Genomic DNA, 19,570 nt, shown 5'->3' on the forward strand with positions numbered 1-19,570 from the left:
ATCCATTATACAAAAATGCCCATTTTACAAATGTAGAAATGTAAATCCAGAGATATTAAATAAATTTAGCATGGTTACAGAGCCTGTAATCAACAGAGTGGTGATTCAAACCCAGATGTATCAGATGTCAAAGCTCTCTTGAACCATATTGTCTCCACGGAAAACATTCACATTTCCCTTTTGTTTATCTAAGCCCTACAGATCCTGTCAAGTGCAACTGAAATCCTTCTTTCTCTATGAAATCTTCTTTGATTAAGCCATTGACTCTCTACCACACAAATTAGCACTGAACTCTACACGGTCTTGTTGAAAGGTACATCATGTAAGTTTGTATAGTCATCTCAAAGTCTTGAGACTCTGGGGCAAGGATGAGGTTTTACATTCTTCTGGGTTCTTTGTACCTAGCACAATGCTAAGCATCATGGTATATTTGCAACTTAATTGGACTCTAAGTTTCATCCATTTATTCTAACTTCTGGATTAAGATTGAACCAAAAGAAGGGGGAGAATATTTTGATGACCCCACAAGGAACTTTTTCATCTGAGGGCCATAAAGTCCACAACTCCCTTGAAATTGTTGCCGTATTTATATATCTTTGTGTATGTATGCAATTGCTTCAAATCCTCAAAGGAGTGTGAGTGAGATCCACAAAAGGTTAAGAACCATTCAAAGCAGTCCTAGTGGTCCACACCTTAATGCCCCATCTTAAGTTGCTCCACATCTTCTTTTTTATCTAGAAAATTAGAATTTACGTTTTTATAAGGCATCACAGGTCATTTCCCCCTTGACATCCATTCTTGAGACCTGGCAGAGAAAAAGTGCCTGTTTTCACTTTGGAACAAGAACACAGCAACAACAAAGTTCAATCCTAATCATTCCAAGGCAATTATGAGAAGTAAGACACGCACCACTACATTTCTGACAGGCTTTTACAATCCATTTTTATTATTCAGCTCTTACTAAAATGCTAATCCCCTGGGAGGAAAAAAAAAATCTCTGTATGGGTTCTTTAGCACAAACAAACATCTTAAAGGAAACGTGAAATAAAAACCACGTTGACATAATCTCAAAGATACAGTAGGAGAAGGAATGACCAGACCGCTGTCTTGCCATTGAGAAGGGGAGGGGTGGGGAGAATAAGGAGCTTATGTAAAGTAGGGTGAGCTGAATTGGGAAGTGGGAAGGTAGGGAGGCACATCTTCCTAAATGCATGAGCTGTGTTGACGATAGTAAGGGTAAGCCACCAAGGAGAGTTGAGACCGGCATTATCTGGTGACATACATCCATGATTTTTAGAGCAATGTTAGAACACTTCCACCCAAATAAATTGATGTTCCTATTTTGCCATTAGCAAAGGCAAACCCCACCACATGGTCTAGCCTATAAAACCACCTGCCAATAAAAATGTATAAAGCACATCATGAGATTTTACACTTATAACTACCAAGAAGTGATGAGCTTTCCATTTTTAATATTCTGTGGCAACACCAGTAGACTTGCCCTTGGAATTTTGTTCTAGAAATTAAAATAATAGATTATATAGAGCCTTAGATTACATCAGTGGGTTGGACTAAATCAGTGCTTCTAAAGGTTCTCACTTCTACTAAATGCTTATGAAAAGGAAACATTGCCCAAAGGAATAAATTTGGGGCTCTTGTTTGTAGTACTAACTTTGTTTTTAATCCCATTTTGCTTAGCAGATATTCTGAAGAGGCACACATGATGATCAATCCCAACTTTCAGAGAGCATGAACCAGGGCATGTGAGGATAAGGAAGGATGCCGGTGTTATAGTAAAGAAATGTTATATATTTGAGGCAGTGGTTGGCTTTTGGACCCAGGACATTGTCCAGGGCTGCCTTCTTTACCCTCTTTGCCTTCTACTTCAGCCCTGCGATGGGGTATTGTTCACTCCTCTGAATCCTATAAAGAGGAACATAGAGATGATTTCTGAAGCCCGTCTCCAGACCTCAGCCTTCTGCATATGCCCCTCTTCCTTTTCGTTTTGTTCAACTATCAAAGCTAGCTTTGCTCCAAAGCCATGGTACGTTCTTTGCCATACCCCACCCTGAATTGATAACTAGATTCTTGTGTTGCTTCCCTGTTCTGCTAAATTACCTAGTAGCACAGGTCCTCTAAGAGAAGCTCCTCAAACTCAGCCTAAAAGCTAGGGACCCTTTGTTCACCAGTGGGCTATGTTAATTCTGACTGTTGACCATACCTCTGGGTCCCTATTGCTTTGCTGGGACATACCTGAGCATGTGAGTCTGCCCTGCAATTGTCCCTGCTGCAGAGTAGGGCACCTGCTGCAGTGGGTGTGATACCAGCACCTGTGACTGGGCTGGCTCCATCTTGGTCCAGTTCTGGGTCCAGTTATAAGTCTCGCTCTGGGTCTTGATAGCTCCCAACCTTCCTTGTCCTGTTAGAGCCCAAGACACATCTCACTGGGTTCTGAGGTATAATATATGCCTCGTTCAAGAGTAGATTGTTAAAACTCCCCTGCCCAAGATCTGGACTTGTTCTAGATTCTTGAACTTTCTAGAATCTCAAGATTGGAGTAGGGCTAATACTGCATAGGTGGGTTCACGGTTTCAGCTGTGGGGAGAGGAGAGCTGGAAGCTGGGGGAAGTGGAGGCTCTCAGGGAATAGTGAATAAGCCTCTCCTGAGAACAGAAAGAGAATTGTAGGAAAAAACAGTAAAGAGAATATTAATCCCAGCTTAATCTTCCTCTTCTGTTTCTCTTCTGATGATTCCCAGGCCCTGCTCTGGCTCAGGTTCACTACCTGGGATGACTCTGATGTGGGTGGTCCAGGGACTGCACCCCAGGAAACACAACCATGGAGGCTGCCACAACCAGGGGCCCAGCACGTGTGGCATCACGGGCAGTCATGTTCACATCTAGGAAAGGATCCAGTTGGAGCAGAGACAGGGCGGAGTCAGACCCACTGGTTGGGACCAGCATCTCAGTACACCCACCCCAGGGTGTCCGGCGGTCCTGTAGCTGTTCCAGGCAGGGATGGTCAGGAGCAGTGCCTGCTGGAGGCTGCAGGCAAAGGAAGGCTGACTTCCTCCAGCTGGGCCGGGGAATCTTGGGCCTCCATCCACATTTTCATGAAAGGCCACTGAAAAACTTGTTTGAAAGAATGGTTTGCCACACTTGTGCTGCAGGAGATCAGATGTAGCTCTGAAGAACACCTTCCCCCAAGGCCCAGTGGCATCTTTCTGAAACATTTACTTAACCCCATGTTAATGCAGCGTTAGCTGCCCTGAGTGACATGTGCAGCAGGTATCCTGGCTTTGTTGCCCCCATGTGAGGGGCTTGGGCCTCAGGGATATGGCAGCGACCCCCCTGCCCACCCCATCTTGTCACTAATAACTCAGCCTTCAGCAGCAATACGTCCTCAGATCAATCTTTTTTTACTTTTAATTTTTAAAAGCAATATGTAGTTATTATAAAAATTCAAACACAATAAAGGACTTAACTAAAATTATTAAGGACTTATGAAGGTACAAAAGGTATGCAATTTCTTTTTCCCTGTTCTTGCGCTGTGGAAGAATATAAAGATGTTAAAAAAAAAAAAAAAAGGACCCTACTTTTCAAGAGCTATTATTTAGCAAACTATAGAAGCCATATATGTAAGCATGTAGATTACAAGGCAGTATCTGGTATGTTTTGTGAGTTGCGGAAACAGTAAACCCCTTAGCAATGTTTTTCCAAGTGTGAACTGTGGCCTCATCTATTAAGTTCACTGAGGGGTTTATTAAAAATGCTTATTTTTAGTCCCAAGCCCAGACCTACTGAAACAGAATCTCTGGAAATGGACCCTTGGAAACTGTGTGATTAAACAGCACTCCACATGAATCTTTGTACCACGAAGTTGAGAATCACACCCTTGGAGTTCAAAAGAGAGACAGTATTTCTTCCAGAAGGTGACCCGATTGTCTCCGTGATGATGAGATACGAGAGAGTCCCAGAAGGACGCTCCCAGGTCATCGTCTGGTAGCACCATTGCAGAAGTGATCACATTGTAACATAACCTCCTTTCCCTTGCCTGTCTGTCTTTCCAGTGGATGAGAAACTCCTCAAGGACAGAGATTTGCCTTCTTCACTGGAATCCAGTTGGCTCATAGTTGGCTCTCAATAAATATTGGTTGAGCAAATGAATAATCACGTGTGATCGAAACAAACAAGTTTGAGGAATTATACGGCAGGGTTCTAGGAAGAGAAAACGCATAGGCAAAATTTCAGCAATTGAAAAATCACGGTCAATAGTTCAGAGGAGAAAGGTTGATTTCAGAAAGCGAAGATACACAGGGGAACAGAGCCATGAGAGAGTGATAGGGGTTCTGGAGTGCTCAGAGGAGGATGTAAACTCTATGTTGTGTATTCTATGGCTGACGGGGAGTCACCAAAGATCAGGGGTCAGAAAGTGATGGAATCAAAGTGGTCTTTTAGGATAACTAATTATATGGCCATGGGCAGCTTCCCTGGAAGTAGGACGTGGGTGGAGGCAGGCAGCCATGTACGGACCCTGAGAGTGGCTCTAGGGATTGGCTTGGTCAGTGGTAGAGGCAGGACTTGCTGAGATTTCATAACTGTCTCTTCCATTCAAGCCTCAGAATCTTCCAGGGTCCTGACCCCCTGAGAAATCTTTGTTCTTTTTCTAGCTCCCATCTGCTTGGATTCCCAGGTCTGATGGGCTTTTCTCCCTTGGCTGCCCAAGCAGCACATCTCATCTGGTGCAAGGATAACTGGGAAGCCGTGCCAGGTACGCTGGGGGCAGTAGCAGCGGTCAAGAGATGAAGGGGCTGAACCGAGGCAGAGGCCGTGGGGATGGAGTGGAGGGGCCAAGTTTAAGAACAATTTCTGAGGCAGAATCTATAGAATTCGGTGAATGAATGTAGAGCAGGCGGGAAGAGGGTGTTAAGGATAATGTTGAGGTTTCTGGATGCTGAATATGGGAATATAGAAAGAAGAGGTTTAGAGCAGGAAGATAAATAATTCAGATTGGGACATACGGATGTTGAATTTGAGGTGACAGCAAAATATCCAGGGTCGAGTGGTCCAGGAGCTTATTGGAGACAGAGATTTGGAATTCCGGAGGGAGCTGGGTGCTGGTTATGGATTATTGGTGATCATTCTAAGGCACAGACGTGGATGTGATCACCTAGAGAGAGCGCAAGTGGAAAGAAAAGAGAAAAAAGCCCATAATAGAATACCAGCATCAGGAAGCAGGCAGAGGAGGAGCCAGGGAGAGAAACTGGGAAGGACTGGCCAGAAAGGTAGGAGGAAAACCAGAAGCAAGTAGAGCTCCAGGAAAGCAGGTGTTCCCAGAAAATCAGGCAGCAGTGTCACACAGCACAGGGCGTAGAGTGAGCCATGGGGGACTCGTTAGTGCGTTAGTGAGAGGGATCGGGGGGAGTCAGGGTGAGGAAGGCATGGGAGGAAGGAAGGTGGACACCGTGGCCCCCTCTTTGCAGCTGTGTGGTGGGATGATCACCTTCCTTCTCAAGTAACAAGTCTGCAGACAACTGAACGCACGGGGATTCAACAGGAAAGGCAGGGGGAGACGCCTTTCACTGAGACCTCCACTCCCATCTCTTCAATCCACCCTGCTCTCATCTGACACCCAAGCATTTGTTCCTGGGCTTAGTTGCTCAAAGTAAGTGTAAGTGGGAAGCTTAATGATCTCTCTGCCTTCTTGTTTTGTTAAGAAATGAGCCCACTTCCATGTTTAACTTGTTGGGAGAATAATGTGAAAGACTTGCATTCCTGGTTTTCATCAGCAGAAGTTCATATTTTCTCAATCTCTTAAGGAATCAATTCTTTGCTCTTTTAGACAAAATGATCCAATCTCACATTGAAAGTTTCTTATTGCCAAGTTCAATGTCATCAAGAAGAGTCAGTGGATGAATTACAAGTATGCACCACAATGCGATTTCTACAAGACAAACGGAGAGACTGAATAAGGAAGATAAACGGAATATTGAAACTGTTTCTTCTCTATTTAAAACAACAACAAAAATGATGTTTTCTCTGTCACTATGAAGGTTTATTTTGTTTTATGTTTTGTTTTTGCCCAGAACTCTAGTGTCTTACATTCTTTAGTGTCATTAAAAAAAAAAAAAAAAGAGACTACCCTGTCTACAGTACCAGAAACATGTGTACAATACATGCCTCATTTTATCCATGCAGAAATGTATCTGAGATTAAATTTGCTTACATTTCTGGTTGATTCGCTTAGCACCAGCAGCCAAGGTAACTAGTTAAATCCCCCATGGGAGCAACTGGCTTATTCCATGACCACAAATGGCCCCGTACCTAAGTGTGTGTTATTATAAGGACTCTGGTGACAGAGTGAGGGATCAGTGCAAACCCAGTGCTGCGGCTTGAAAAACAATGGCTGGTTGGCTCAACTGGTATCCACTAGGGAGACTGGGGGCAGGGCCCTCGCATCAGTCAACAGAGGCTGAGTCTGGATGGTCTAAGCAGAAAGGGCATTTATGCTCAGCATGGCAGGTGGCCCACAGAAATCCTCAGGTGGGCTGGAGGTGGGATCAGCAACGAGGTGATGGAGGCTGGTTCAAAGCCTGCAGTTTGGCTGCAGCCCGGCCTGGCGGTGACCCTGCTATGGACCCCAAAGATGCTGCACTGTGCCCTGGAGGCTGCCACCACCGCTATGGCTGCAGAATTCTGCACCATCCCGCTCCTTGGTATCGTCAGTTGCAGGGGGAGCCTAGGTCATGCCCCTCCCCTCCCAACTGCAGGAAAGGCTGGGAAGTCTGTCTCTGGCACTTCCAGGGGACTTTCCGGTCTTTAGCGGGAGGTGGCTTTGACTCCCGAGGTTGGGGATTCCCCCAAGCACAGGAAGGAGGTCACATCCTGGGCAACTAAAAACAGTGACAAGTGTCATTCTTGCACTTGAGAACCGGGACCATGTCTTCATCTACTCTATGGGTCCAGACCCAGCCCAATGCCCTGCACATAGTAGGTGCCAACAGCACTTTCAATTATGAGATGCTTTGCCAACATTATGTGCAGGAGAGAGTCACCCTTCACGGATTCCTAATAGCCTAGAGAGCTGGGCAACCTGATGGCATATATATCTTCACATTTTAAAGCAGTGGCTCTTCTCCTGAACCTGTTGTAATGTGGCCACAGGATATGCACATTCTTTGATGGGACCTACGTCAGAGCCATGAACAAAACTCACCATCCGCCTTTGGCAAACCTCCTTCTGACCCTCATGAGTATCTCACAATGTGCATGGTACAAGAAATAAGGAAATAAAAGTATGTAAAGCCTCTGGTCTCCTTTAAGTGAGAGAGAGAAAAGATCTCAGCATTTTAAGATGAACATCTCAAAAACTGTGCTCAGGGTGGCAAGCAGTATAATCTACGGTGTTATTTGACAAGATTGTTCTTCGTAGTCACTGCCTACTGGAAGGGAAAGCATGGAGCTGGTTGACTGGCAAGTCATCCATTTTCTGTGAAATAAGGGAAGCACTGGGGACTTAAATGGTAAAGTTATCAAATATCTTACATCTGAACAGCTACCTTAAAATGACTTCCACGCAGGCAGCGTTTTTTTCCTGACCGTAATGTTTGCAGTTTTAACGTACAGTATGGTGTGCCTTGCAGACACTGGAAACTCAAGGAATTTTTCTTGGTGGTGATAACAGCTAGAGATAACATTAAATTGCCTCTCCTTTTGGTAACAAAAAAACTTGGCATTTTTTTGAACCCTAGGGAGATATTTTACTATAGTATACTAAAAGGATAGGTGAAGTATTAGACCTATGTGTGAGTGTTACTGATTTTGATGCATTTTAATAACATTACTGTTGTTGTCAGATGAGCATTTGTCGCAAAGAAAGAAAGAGTTCCAGTATACCATGCACCCAGCTTCCTGGAATGTCAATATTGTAAATAACCATGATACATTTATCAAAACTAAGACACTGAATATGGTATGAGCTGTCAACTAAACTACAGACTTCATTTGGATTCCCGCACCATTTCTTGTCAATGAGAGACTTCAGTGCTAATTTGAGATAAAGGTTAAAGGTTCCAACACAGCTAGAGAACTACATTAATTCAGAGGGACTGGCATTAGATAGAGAGATGGTTTCGAAATATACCATTTTATGTGCCCAAAATAAATATGTTTTAAATTTTGGCCCCCAATATCTTGCACGCATGATCTGATTTCATCCTCCTCAGAAACCAAGGAGGGGACTTGGTGGATACTATCGTATCCTCTTTACAACTAGGACAGTGGGATTTAGGATTCCAAGCCATGTGTGCAAGACAGCTCAGGTGGGAAGTGGCAGGGCCGTGGTGTGGAATAAGGCCTCTCTGATTCCAAAGCCCATGACCGTGACCGTCACCACTGCAGTACAGACTGAAGGGCATTCATCACAGGTGTGATACACATACTGCCTCTCAATCAGAGTCTTGCCTGGGACCCACCTTCCAAAGGTCATCTGGATCAACTGTGGCAGGTGACCCCGAGGTGGGAGGTTGTTCTGTGATGCTGACACGTGACTGTAAAGTGAATGGGGTTTTCTGTGATGTGTGGAGTTGGCGCAACCCTCTTCGCCCCAACCCTGTGTGCTCTAACGAACAGGGTCCTTCCTGCTCGGGGTGAGTGGGGGCTACCCTCCTGCTGGCCTGCTCCCCAGGAGGAGCACGGGGCAAACATCCCGGGGAGCCTTTGGTTTTTCTTTCCTGGGTGTTTCAAGGCTTAATTAACGTGTGTAAAGTGATCTGAAATGAGGGGATAAAAAGAGCCGGGGAACTGCAGAGTGTCGATGATTACCTGAGGCGAGACAGCTGAAAGAGCGAGGCCCAGGGAGACAAAGCGGGTCTGGGGAGACACCGAGAGTCTTCAGCTCGGAAGCCAGCTGGTTGGCCTGGAGCCAGGCCGGCCCCTTTCTGGCAGCGCTCTGCTCAGGAGTCAGACCCCGGGATAAATCACTCCACAAGGGCTGAGCCAGAGCTGAGGGAAATGGGTCTGAGGACACGAATTGCAGCCAATTCTGTTAACTGGTCCTACAGAGAAGGGGATGCCACCCGCCCACCACTACTGCCAACGCAGGACCACCTGCAAATTACCGGATTTGGTCAGTAAAGGAGGAAATGTGATAAATATCAGAGACATGAATGAAGCAAAGTGAGGTTTGTTCATTCCTTTCGACAAGCATGGCTTCACAGTAGTGATTTAGTGCTGTCACCTGTGGGAGGCATTAAATCCTTAGAAAGTGGTGGGTAAAGATAATGAAGTCTGAGTCACGTGCTAGCGCACCATCTCTTAAGTGTGTTAGTAGAAGGGTGACACCATTGGTTTCATGGAGGATGTTAAGGTTTGTGACCTCATAGGGCAAAGGCAGGTGGCATTTTACTGCAATTTAAAGCACCCAAAGAAGGAAGTGGAAAATCTGCCTTTCAATATCACCTGATATCACCTGTATCTAGAAAGTTAGCGCTATGACGTAATTTCCAATTGAGTGAGGATTTCTGTGCATCTCTGTGTGTATCTAAACGGTGGCTATCTATACAGCCTCTTCTAAACCGTTTATGATGATAGAGGGGGGAAAGGTCTGTTTGGAGAATCCAAAGTTTATTTTATGCTTTCATCATGTTTTTATGTCCTGCTTGGGTTAATAGTTGGGCTGTGACCCATCTCCTGAGCCCACAAACTGAGGATGTGGCTGCAGGCAGCACCCTACAGCTTGGAAACCAGAGCAGAAGGAAGCCCACTTCCCCTGGCTTCAGTTAGAAAATACCAGAAGACTCTGATCAGCCTGGCATGGGGGCAAGGGCCCAGTCTGGGGCTAATCGTACAGTCAGAGAATGATGGTCACACTGTAAGATGCCTGCTCCCATTCAACACCAGGACCATCTAGTGAAGTGGAAAATCCCCAAAAGGAGAGCCAAGTAGCCACCCCCACTTATGTCGACTCCAACTCAGCCGTTAAAGAGGCCAGAAGATGCTCTTGTCCCCAGCCTGCCACAAGGGGACTTCTCAATGACCAGGACCCACCATAGTCTTCCAGTTTGTTGTTTTCTGGACATTGCACTTCTGACTGATTCCTCCTGGCATTGTGTCTATGTGATACCTTTGGTATGTAACACCACATATCACCCATGGGTCACAGAAGGGTCATCTGGAGCTACCAATGATGGCTTCCTGCAGGTCTGCATCAATTCTTGCCTGAGCTAGTATAATAATATCTTCCTTATGAGTCTCCCTGCCTTTGTCTTGCTCCCTTGTAAATCATTCTTCTTACAGGTTCTAGAATGATCGAGTCCCTTTCAAAACTGTGATGGTGAATTTTATGTATCAACTTAACTGGGCCATGGGGTACCTAGATATTTGGTCAGATATCTCGTTACTTCAGCGGTGGTGTTTTGGGTGAGATTAATATTTGACTCAGCAGACTGAATAAAGCAGATTGCCCTCCCTAACATGGGTGGGCCTCATATAATCAGTTGAAGGCCTGAATAGGACAAAAGGGTTGAGTAAGGAGAACCTCGTCCTGCCTGACTGCCTTGAACTGGGACATCAGTTCTTTCCTGCCGTCAGACTCCAACTGAGACATCTGCACTTCCTGGGTCTTGAGCCTGCCATTGTTCAGACCGAGACCACACCAATGGTTCTCCTTGCTGACTGCAGATCTTGGGACTTAGCCTCTATTATCAAGTGAGCCAATGCCTTAACAAAAACTGCTTTCTATATATCTTCACATCCTATTGGTTCTGTTTCTCTGAAGTATCCTGGCTGATACAAATACTTTCTTATTTACTAACTTCATTCATTCATTCATTTAAAAAAAAATCATTGAGCACCTCCTGTGGGCCAGACACTGTTTTGTGTTCTTGGAAATTATCACTGAATAAAACAGATTCCTGGCCTTGTGGAACTCTTATTCGTATGGGGGTTGGTGGTGGAGGGAGACAAACAATGAATAATAAGTAAATTAGTAAGGGGTAAGTACAAGGGAAGAAGGAAAAAAGTACAGCAGGATGGGGAGGCTCAAGAGACGTTGAGAAGGGGACATTTGAACAAAGGCTTAAGGGAGATAAATGTGTTTGCCATGTGCAAGTCAAGATAAAGTGTAAACCTGGGTGGTCACTGGCCCTTGCCTGCATCTCCAGTGGGACCTACAGGCACTTCCTCACTTGAAACCTTTGTTTTAGCCTCATTGCTCTCCATGCAGCTCTCTGACCTGCCTGGCTTTCTCATCCCTCCATGCCCTTGCCCACACCGAGGATGTCTCCTCCGTGAAGTCCTTCTTCTCCCCACACTTGCTCACATCTTAACCTCTACTTGTCCCTGAAGACTCAACTTCATGGTTTCTACCAAGGGTGCCCAGCATGGTGACTTGTTGACCCTCTTTTGGTGTCCTACAGACTTGTATTTGAGCTGTTAATCTGCCCCTAAATATCTGTGCAATTTGGGGCAAGTTTGTTCATCTGTAAAATGGGAATAAAAACAGTACCCTGCTTATAAGGGACTAGAAATGAGAAAATGCAGGTAAAATGACTCAGTGACTCTTAGTTGCTATTATTATTGTTCTTCCTTTTCCCCTCTTCCTCCTCATGCCCCTCCTCCCCTCTTCCTCTTCTCTCCGTTCACCCAGAGAGGCCAGGGCCAGCCCTTCCCCCACCCCATAGTCTTTCAAGCAGCCTCCCTTCTCAGCCATCACCCTGGCCCCTGGCTCCACACCCAGCCTGGCTGTCTTGCTTTCCTCACTCACAGCCATCTCTCGCCTCTCATCATCCTTGCCCAGACCACATTCTGGCTTCAGATTCAGGTTTTTTCCTGGCTTCCCAGAGCTGCTTGATCCCTTGCTGGGATGTCTTGATGTCTTGACCATGAAACTCCCTGTTTTAGTTCCCTGTAAAAAAGCCCTAGACCTGCTGGATCAGACCTAGCCCCTGCTCGGGAAGGGAGGCAGTGGGGTTTCTGTAGTAGGGAAACAAAACCACTTCAAATGTTTACCACGGAAGAATTTTTTTTAAATACACTTTTTAAAAGTAACAGTTTTAAATTTATAGAAAAATTGAGAAGAGAGTACAGAGAGTTCCCACCTACCTCACACCTACTTTCCCCTATTACTAACATCTTATACGTTAATGTATGGTACATTTGTTATAATCAATGAACCAATATTGATACAGTACTACTAGCTAAAATCCATACTTGATTAAATTTCCTTAGTTTTTACCTGATGTCCTTTTTCTGTCCCAGGATCCCATCCAGCACACCACAATACATTTAATTGTCATGTCTCCCTAAAGCTCCTCTTTACTGTAATAGTTTCTCAGCATTTCCAGGTTTTTAATGACCTTGATACTTTTGAGGGGTACTGCTCAGGTATTTTGTAAGTTGTCCTTCCACTGGGATTTGCTGGTGTGCACAGAAGGAATTTAATGCAGGGGATTGCTCCACAGATGATGGAGGATGTGAGATGCAAACAGAGGAAGGTGAAGTTACCCAGCAACTAATTTTAGCAGAAAGCCATTAATATCACTAAGCTGGAGAGTTAACAGGAAGTGACGGTGTTACCTGAGCCAAGGGCTGGGGTCACCTGGCAGAGGCCTCAGCTAGATGCAGTCATGGCTGGAGATGCTGTCACAGGCAAGAGGGAGGTGAAGAAATTCTCTGGCCTCTCCTTTCCTCCCACCCTCCTCTTTCCCTCCAATGCCTCTCATGGGCCATATCCAGCTATTAGCCAACTGATCCAGGATTCTGTAAACCTTGGCCTGCACGAGTCAGCTCCTAGCAAAACAGAGCAGAGGCAAGGCTGAGAATGGCTCTAAAGTCAAACTGGCCCAGGACTGGAACCACTGGCGTTTGAACACACAGTGCCTGTAACATGGTTTTACTGCAGTACTTCCACCACCGCTCTGCAACTGTTGGCCTGTCTGAGGGCTCCGTATAATGCATTATTTAGTTTTTATACCCAGAGCCTAGAGCAGTACCTTGCTTACATTAAACATGAAAACATTAGGTTTTCAAAGTTTGAGGTGTACAGAATGAATGAATGAATGAATGAATGATGGTTTCTTCTGACCAGTCCCTCTTCTGGTGCACTCTTGCTTTGAGGAATTGCTCACCACCAGCTCTTCTTTTCAGCTTCTCATCACCTCCTATTGGTGCTAAGATGACTTTCAGCCTAGCATTTACAACATCTGAAGGCCACAGTGGATGGTGTGATTATAATTAGACCAGTTTTCAACAAAGGAATCACATGAATTCACCACGTAAGTTTTGCATTAATCCTTCCAAGTGGCTCCCCAGGAAGGTCGTCCACATCTTTTGAGGACACTGCCACGCCCAGACTCTTCCTTATGAGCTGCCCATGAAAAGGAATGAATCATTTTTAAGAATCAGATATTTCTGTCTTTTCAGTTAAACGTCACCCAGCCCTCACCTGGCCGGTATTTAGCTGGTTTGGGACACATCATCAGAGAAGTTACATTTCCTCTCGGCAGAGGAGAGGAGGAAGTGGAATGCCACAAACAGAACTGACTGGTGACTTTCCCAGGGGTGCAGGAGGGCTGAGAAGTAACGCCTCGATTGTCACCAGGTCTGGGCACGGATGCCCTGGATCTCATGAACAGGCCACCAGGTATCTGAAACTTTTGAGGTTCTAGGCTTCTTGTGGACTTTCAGTGCTGGGTCTGCACATAGAAAACCAAGTTCCACTTGAGAAAACCTCTCTCCTCCATGTGTCAAGTGGAGTCAGTTTCCAGTCTCTGATAAAGAATAAAAAGGTGTATAGGTGACAGGGACATTGCTTAGCCCCAGAGTTTCAAGTTTTCAGTCTGCCAGGGTGCCCCGGACAGCCACAGGACAGAAGTCCGACCAGCCAGCTTTCTCATTTAGCAGAGACTAAAACTTTTGCAACTAGCCTCTTATTTCCAGTCTGGTAAATCGCTGCTCTAAAACAGGTAAGAAATGATGACTACAGGAACATAACTGAGTTTTTGTTTTGGATACCTCATTTTCCATAGTATTTGTAGAGAAATAGTTGGGAGGCCAGGTGGGCACTTGAAAAAGCAGGAGTCTGTTGGAGATGTTGGAATCTGAGTTGGGGATCCCAGCTGCTCTGGGGACTAGCTGTGTGATTTTGGACAAGTCACTGTACCCTTCGGGACCTCCACTTTCTCGTTTGAAAATCGGGGATTATAGTGTCTGTTTTATCACAGAAGTATGGTAAAGATCACATGAGATGTCTGTGCGAGGGCTTTGAAGATCGACAAGTGTAACATACTACAACTGGTTCTTTGCGTGGACATCAGGCAGCAGGAAAGGTGCCTTTGATGTTTAATTAATACTAAAAATCTTCCATTACATTCATTTAGCTATAATTGGGAAGGAGGAGGGCAAGAGTAATTTTCAAAGGGACTTTTTGAGCTCCGAAAATAGAACTCAGAAAACACACATTTGATTTTCCTTTTGGTGTCAAACCACAGCGCCATTGTTATTAGCAGTTTTACAGAATTGTGACCTTCAAACTTGGTGATATCAAAGCCTGAAAGAAAGCTCCCAGTCTTGAAGCCTTTCAAACAGGCTTTTCAAACTAAAGCACTTTTATTTTGAATTAAGAGCTAATAGAATTGTCCTCTTAAATGAGCACTTGAAAGTTTAAAAGTTGCCTTCCAGGTGGGCTGTAGTAAACGAATGTGCTGAGAGGGCGCTGAAAGCCCTTTTGGGGGCAAATGAGGGGAATCTCTTCATGTAACCCACTTTCTGCAGTTAGAGAAATCTAGAACATACATTTCCCCTAATTGTACATAAGCTGATTTGTGTATATATCTAGGGTCATATTTTACTTTCAGTTTACTGAATTTGTGAATTTTTGCCTTTGTTTTAATTTGTAATTCAGTTTTCTCCATGAAGCACACCATATGCCACCATTAATTCTTGCTCGTTGATTTCTTAGGAGATACATGAGTGCATATTCTGATGCTGTTTTTCAGGTCTTTTGAAAATCAAATGACTACGTGTTTTGCCATATGGGCCTTTGTTATTTAAAATAGCATATGATAAAGTAAGAGAAAGCAAAATGCAGAAGGACGTGTTAGGGAAAAAAAATCATTGGAAAACTGTTTAAAACATCGTTTTAAACACACAATTATCAACCTTTTTTTTCGCGGGGGCGCCGTTATATCTTCGAAACCTATCATTACTGATCCCGCACTCTCTCTTACCGTCTGTGAATGTACAATATCACAAGTGCACCGGGCGAACCTACGGAAACCAGTTACTGCCCTACGCTTTACACTGGGGCTACAGATGTTAATATCCGCCTTCAATGAGTTCAGTTGTCGCCAATGTTTTTCTTTTAACATCTTAGGCCGGGATTTGACATTAAGCTCCAGTTCATCCGCACCTACCGTGTCTGATTTTGAAAGGGAACGACGGGGTTTTCGGTTTTCCCGGGGAACCACGGTGCTCGCGAGCCGCCTGCCGTAAGTGCGGGCTGCAGACCTGGCCGCCGGCGGGCGCGCGGCGCGCACTAGGACCCAGCAGGGCTCCGGGCCCGGGTGGGAGCCGCGCCGCCGACCCCGGGCGGGCGCCGGGGCTGGAGCCGGGGTTCCGGCCGCGATCGGCTGCAGCTCTGCCGGGAGACGGCGCGACCCGGCGGCGGGGCCACCCGCGAGTCCAGCGCCGCCGCAGCCCCCCAATGCGGCCGCGAGAAGCAGCAGGGGGGGCAGGCGATCGAAGGTAACGAAAATGGGGCTCATTTCCTGCCTCCTGACCTTCTGCTCTGGTTCAGCATTGTCACGAGAAGCCCTCACAGTTCAGGCTGCTGCATTTTGGGGCACCCTTTGATTTTTTAAGGTGTCCGCCCCCGTATTTCCACCTGGTTTCAGATTGATTTATAGCATGCAGTCCGAATGGGAGAGATTCAGGGCTGGCAAGTTGCATATTTTCATTAGTTTTGTCTCAAAAGTAAGTTCATTAAAAAAAAAAAAAGTTTCTCAGGAATTTGTGGATAGTAGGTTTTAAATTTTTTTTTAAAATAGCAGACAAATGGATAATTTTTAAAAATTATGAAGTAATTGATGTAATTCTGTTAATTACTTCCTAGGTCTTTACTTTTGTGGGCTCCCCAGGCATTACTTTTATTTTCAAGGAACTAACGTGTTAAATGTGGAGTTTGGCTCGGGCACAGTTTACAGCATTGCTGTCGCAAGTGTTTTGCTATCAATTATAAACAGTGTCAAATCTGTGGGCAGTTTAAACCTCTTTTCAAATACTGTAACTGGTTATCCTGATATGACATATACAGATGAGAGTTTCCTTTGAGAGCAGTCAGAATATTTCTCTTTTTGGAGAAACCTGGTTTTGAGGAGAAAACCATGATTACTGGCTGGGGAGGCTGAAGAGACTATTTTTCATGCTTTGTTTATACTCTCGGATTTGACATTTGGGAAAGGGAAACACAGTCTTTCTTGGCAGCTTTTAATGGAGGGATTATTAATTTATTTAATTTATTAGTTTCAATTGGTTGGGCTCGGGGAGCCCTCTGTCACAGGATATGCTTAAGGTGACACATTTGCCAGCAGTTGGGACACATGATTTGCACATGTAAAATGTGCTTCAGCCGAAAGGTCTGGTCTGCTGGGAGCTCCCATGTGGAGCTCTTGTGGGCAGGGTGCGGCTGGCTCATTGAGGAAAAAGGGAATCATTTTCCTTAGCTAAGGAGACATCCTGTTATATTCCTTTTGTTCCCTGTTTTTCATTGATCGCCAGCGCTGCCTTAGAGAGGGGAGAGCAGCTCGGAGAGCTCGGAAGACTGCACAAATGACTCCAGCCCACTCTGCTCTCACACTGATTGGTCAGTTCAATGAAGACTTAGGGAAACAGTCACCCAAAACCTTCTTTGAAAATCATGCTGTAATTTCAGAGTAGCCTTCTCGTGCCCAAATTTCTGCAAGACTGATTTTTAATTTGGGTGCAGTTTGCTTGAGATACCTTTGTGTTTAATTTTTTGTTGTTGCTTCTATCCAAAGAAAGTAGGCCATTCTGGTGACAAATTTCTTTGCAGACATCAGCTTTTATAGACATATCACTTTACAATACGTTCTCAATGGTTTCTCCTTGGGAGTTATAGAATGCAAAGTTGTTCAACTTAGAATAATTTTTCCTGTTTTTTTTGATCTGAAGACTTAAATATCACTGTCAGCAGACGGTGCTTAACGTATCTTTATTTTGCTAATGTAAGTGTCTTGTGCCTTATTAGCATGTATCATGCACTAAATTTAAGTCTGTTAACAGTGAAAGAAAAAGGCCACGAAGAGCCAACAATCAAAATCAGCTTGCACACTGTTATAAGAAATTGTGGCATCTGGTTTGAGGAGAATGCATTTCAAGTTAAAAAAAAAAAAGGGCATTCTTCACCTTAAAAGAATGAGTTGGTAAAGATTGTGAAATGTTCTACTTAAGAGGAAAAATATAAGGCCGGTGGACAACTCCATTTGAGCCTTAAAACACCCCAATTAAAGAAGCACCGTCCCAGAAGTTGTTAAATGTATAAACACTTTTCTGATTGGCTTAAAAATTTAGACACAGGAAGTGGATGGTATCTAACAACCGATGAGTAGAGACATGGTTGTCATGGAAACTGAGACGAGTTACCCCCTCCAACACACGTACACTACCATAACCACCATTTAAAAAACAAAAAAACAAAACCTGCATGTCATCACAGATGCCTGGAGAACATGTTGCCTTCTGTAAGCTTTCCCACAGCATCTGTTGAAACCTGAGACCGTGCCTGTCAAATCAAGGTCATTTTACAACAACAACCAAAAATGCAGTCTCCTGGAGTTCATAACTGTATTTTTACTGAAAAGATGTGAGGAAAAGGGCTTAAAGCAAGGATGAGCACGCGTGCTTACTTTGCATTTTGCTACCTCGGAGTTGCGCCAGGGAAGGCTAAGAAGAATGTATTTGATCACTTAATTGTGGAAGCGAACTGATTTGTATGTCTACTGTTAGAACAACACTCTTTGTGGAGCTGTAAAGACTAGGCTGTTACCTGTGGCTGAAGAGTCATTTGGGGACGGTATAATGAAGAGTTTCTGTTTGCAAGAGGCTTCTAACTTGAACTGTTGCAATTGAATTTGAAGAACTGTGGCATTTTGGAGCTTTGCTCTAAGGCTGCCTGTACAGGATAGATGAAGACTCTGTCTGGTGCTTTGGGAAGTATAAGGAAGGATGTTCTTAGTAGCGAAGCAGGGAAAGGATAATCCTAAACAGAAATAAGGGCTCTTTCAAAACTGCAATTATTATTATTTTGGTTAACTTAGAAAAGTTTCCTCTTCTTCTGTGGATGGAGAAGAGTGCTTTAGTTTTTAGGATAATTGAGAGGTTCCCCAACTCAAGGTTGCGAATATTTTCAATATCTTGGTAGTGGTTTTAGTGAGGAGAGTAAAGAAAGAAAAGTTTGGAGTTCTCCCCCTTTCACTTTGCTAAGCGAAAAATAACTGAGGAGGCTAAATTTTGAATTTGAGGATCAACATTGAAGCTTGTAAATATAAAACCGGTGCATTTCTTATATTTTTCTAATCTTGTCAATGGTAGTCTTTAAATTTGAAGTGCTTGATATTCATTTAGAAATATCCTTCTTACAATCGTGATGATTTATAGCATGGTATTGCTTAATCTTAACTGAAAATGGTCAATTTTACATCTCACTTAACTAACACTTTGGTCTTTTTAAAAAGCAGAAAATTTCCCTTGTTTTCATCAACTAATTGCATGGTGGCAGGGGAGAGGAGGTGGAAAGAATCCTAACTATACTGTCATATTTATTTAATATCCTGCATCTATGCCATAGGAAATACAGACGTTAGAAGCAATATAGCATCATTGGGGTGATTTAGCATGTACTTCATGATCCCGTCTTGTCAAATATTTAACTGATTGAGGTTTGGTGAAAAAGGTTAAGCTTAGTGGCACAACTGTTCTCTTTTAGCAAAGGATTTCCTGTAGGGAGCTTTCTTATCTTTCAACTATGTTCATTGGCAGGAAACATGTCAGTTGCTTGTTTTTACAAACTGAAGGAAATGAATGGGATTTGTTAGTTTCTAGAATCTGCCTTCATGCTCCATTGTCTGTCAAATAGTTTGCTCAGAACAGTTCGTTTTTAAATGGACTTTTGAGGAGTACAATTAAATTACTCCAAATCTTTGGCTTTTCTGTTCATTTATTTTTGACTCTGAGATTAGAAACATTGGTCATTATACTGCTATATACAACTTATTTGACCAACACACATTAACAAGATGTTCAATAAAATTCCAATTCATTTTCAGTTGTCAGATATATAGACATTGACTGAAGTTGGCGTTTTTTGATGATGATGCCAGATTTCTAATAATTAGCCCAGAATACCAACCAAATGCCAGTTTTGTGGAGAGGTAAAGGGAAAGAGGCAGCTTCATTCTTCTCTTGGCTTGTAACAGTAAAATCCATAAAGATTAAATGTCAGGTGTATGCCTCCTTTGCTGATGGAGTGGGGGAGAGTTGGAATTTGGGGAGGG

General features: G+C 44.1%; 1 protein-coding gene and 1 long non-coding RNA gene across 2 annotated transcripts in view; one reads left to right on the forward strand and one right to left on the reverse strand.

Annotated features, from left to right (window-relative positions):
• Positions 1-473: 473 nt before the first annotated feature.
• LOC309655809 lies at positions 474-15,484 on the reverse strand. The gene is made up of 2 exons (XR_014261013.1): positions 15,413-15,484; positions 474-5,943 (listed from the first exon to the last, which is right to left on the reverse strand). It is a non-coding gene; the product is annotated as an uncharacterized lncRNA (long non-coding RNA).
• Positions 15,485-15,606: 122 nt separating this feature from the next.
• Positions 15,607-19,570, forward strand: part of FOXN3 (forkhead box N3) — a 406,382-nt gene continuing 402,418 nt past the window's right edge. The window contains exon 1 of the mRNA XM_082451369.1: positions 15,607-15,743. The gene's annotated coding sequence lies outside the window, so the exon portion shown is untranslated. The remainder of the gene's footprint in view (positions 15,744-19,570) is intronic.

The sequence above is a fragment of the Balaenoptera physalus genome, assembly GCF_965194825.1.
Source record: "Balaenoptera physalus genome assembly, chromosome: 2".
NCBI lineage: Eukaryota > Metazoa > Chordata > Mammalia > Artiodactyla > Balaenopteridae > Balaenoptera > Balaenoptera physalus.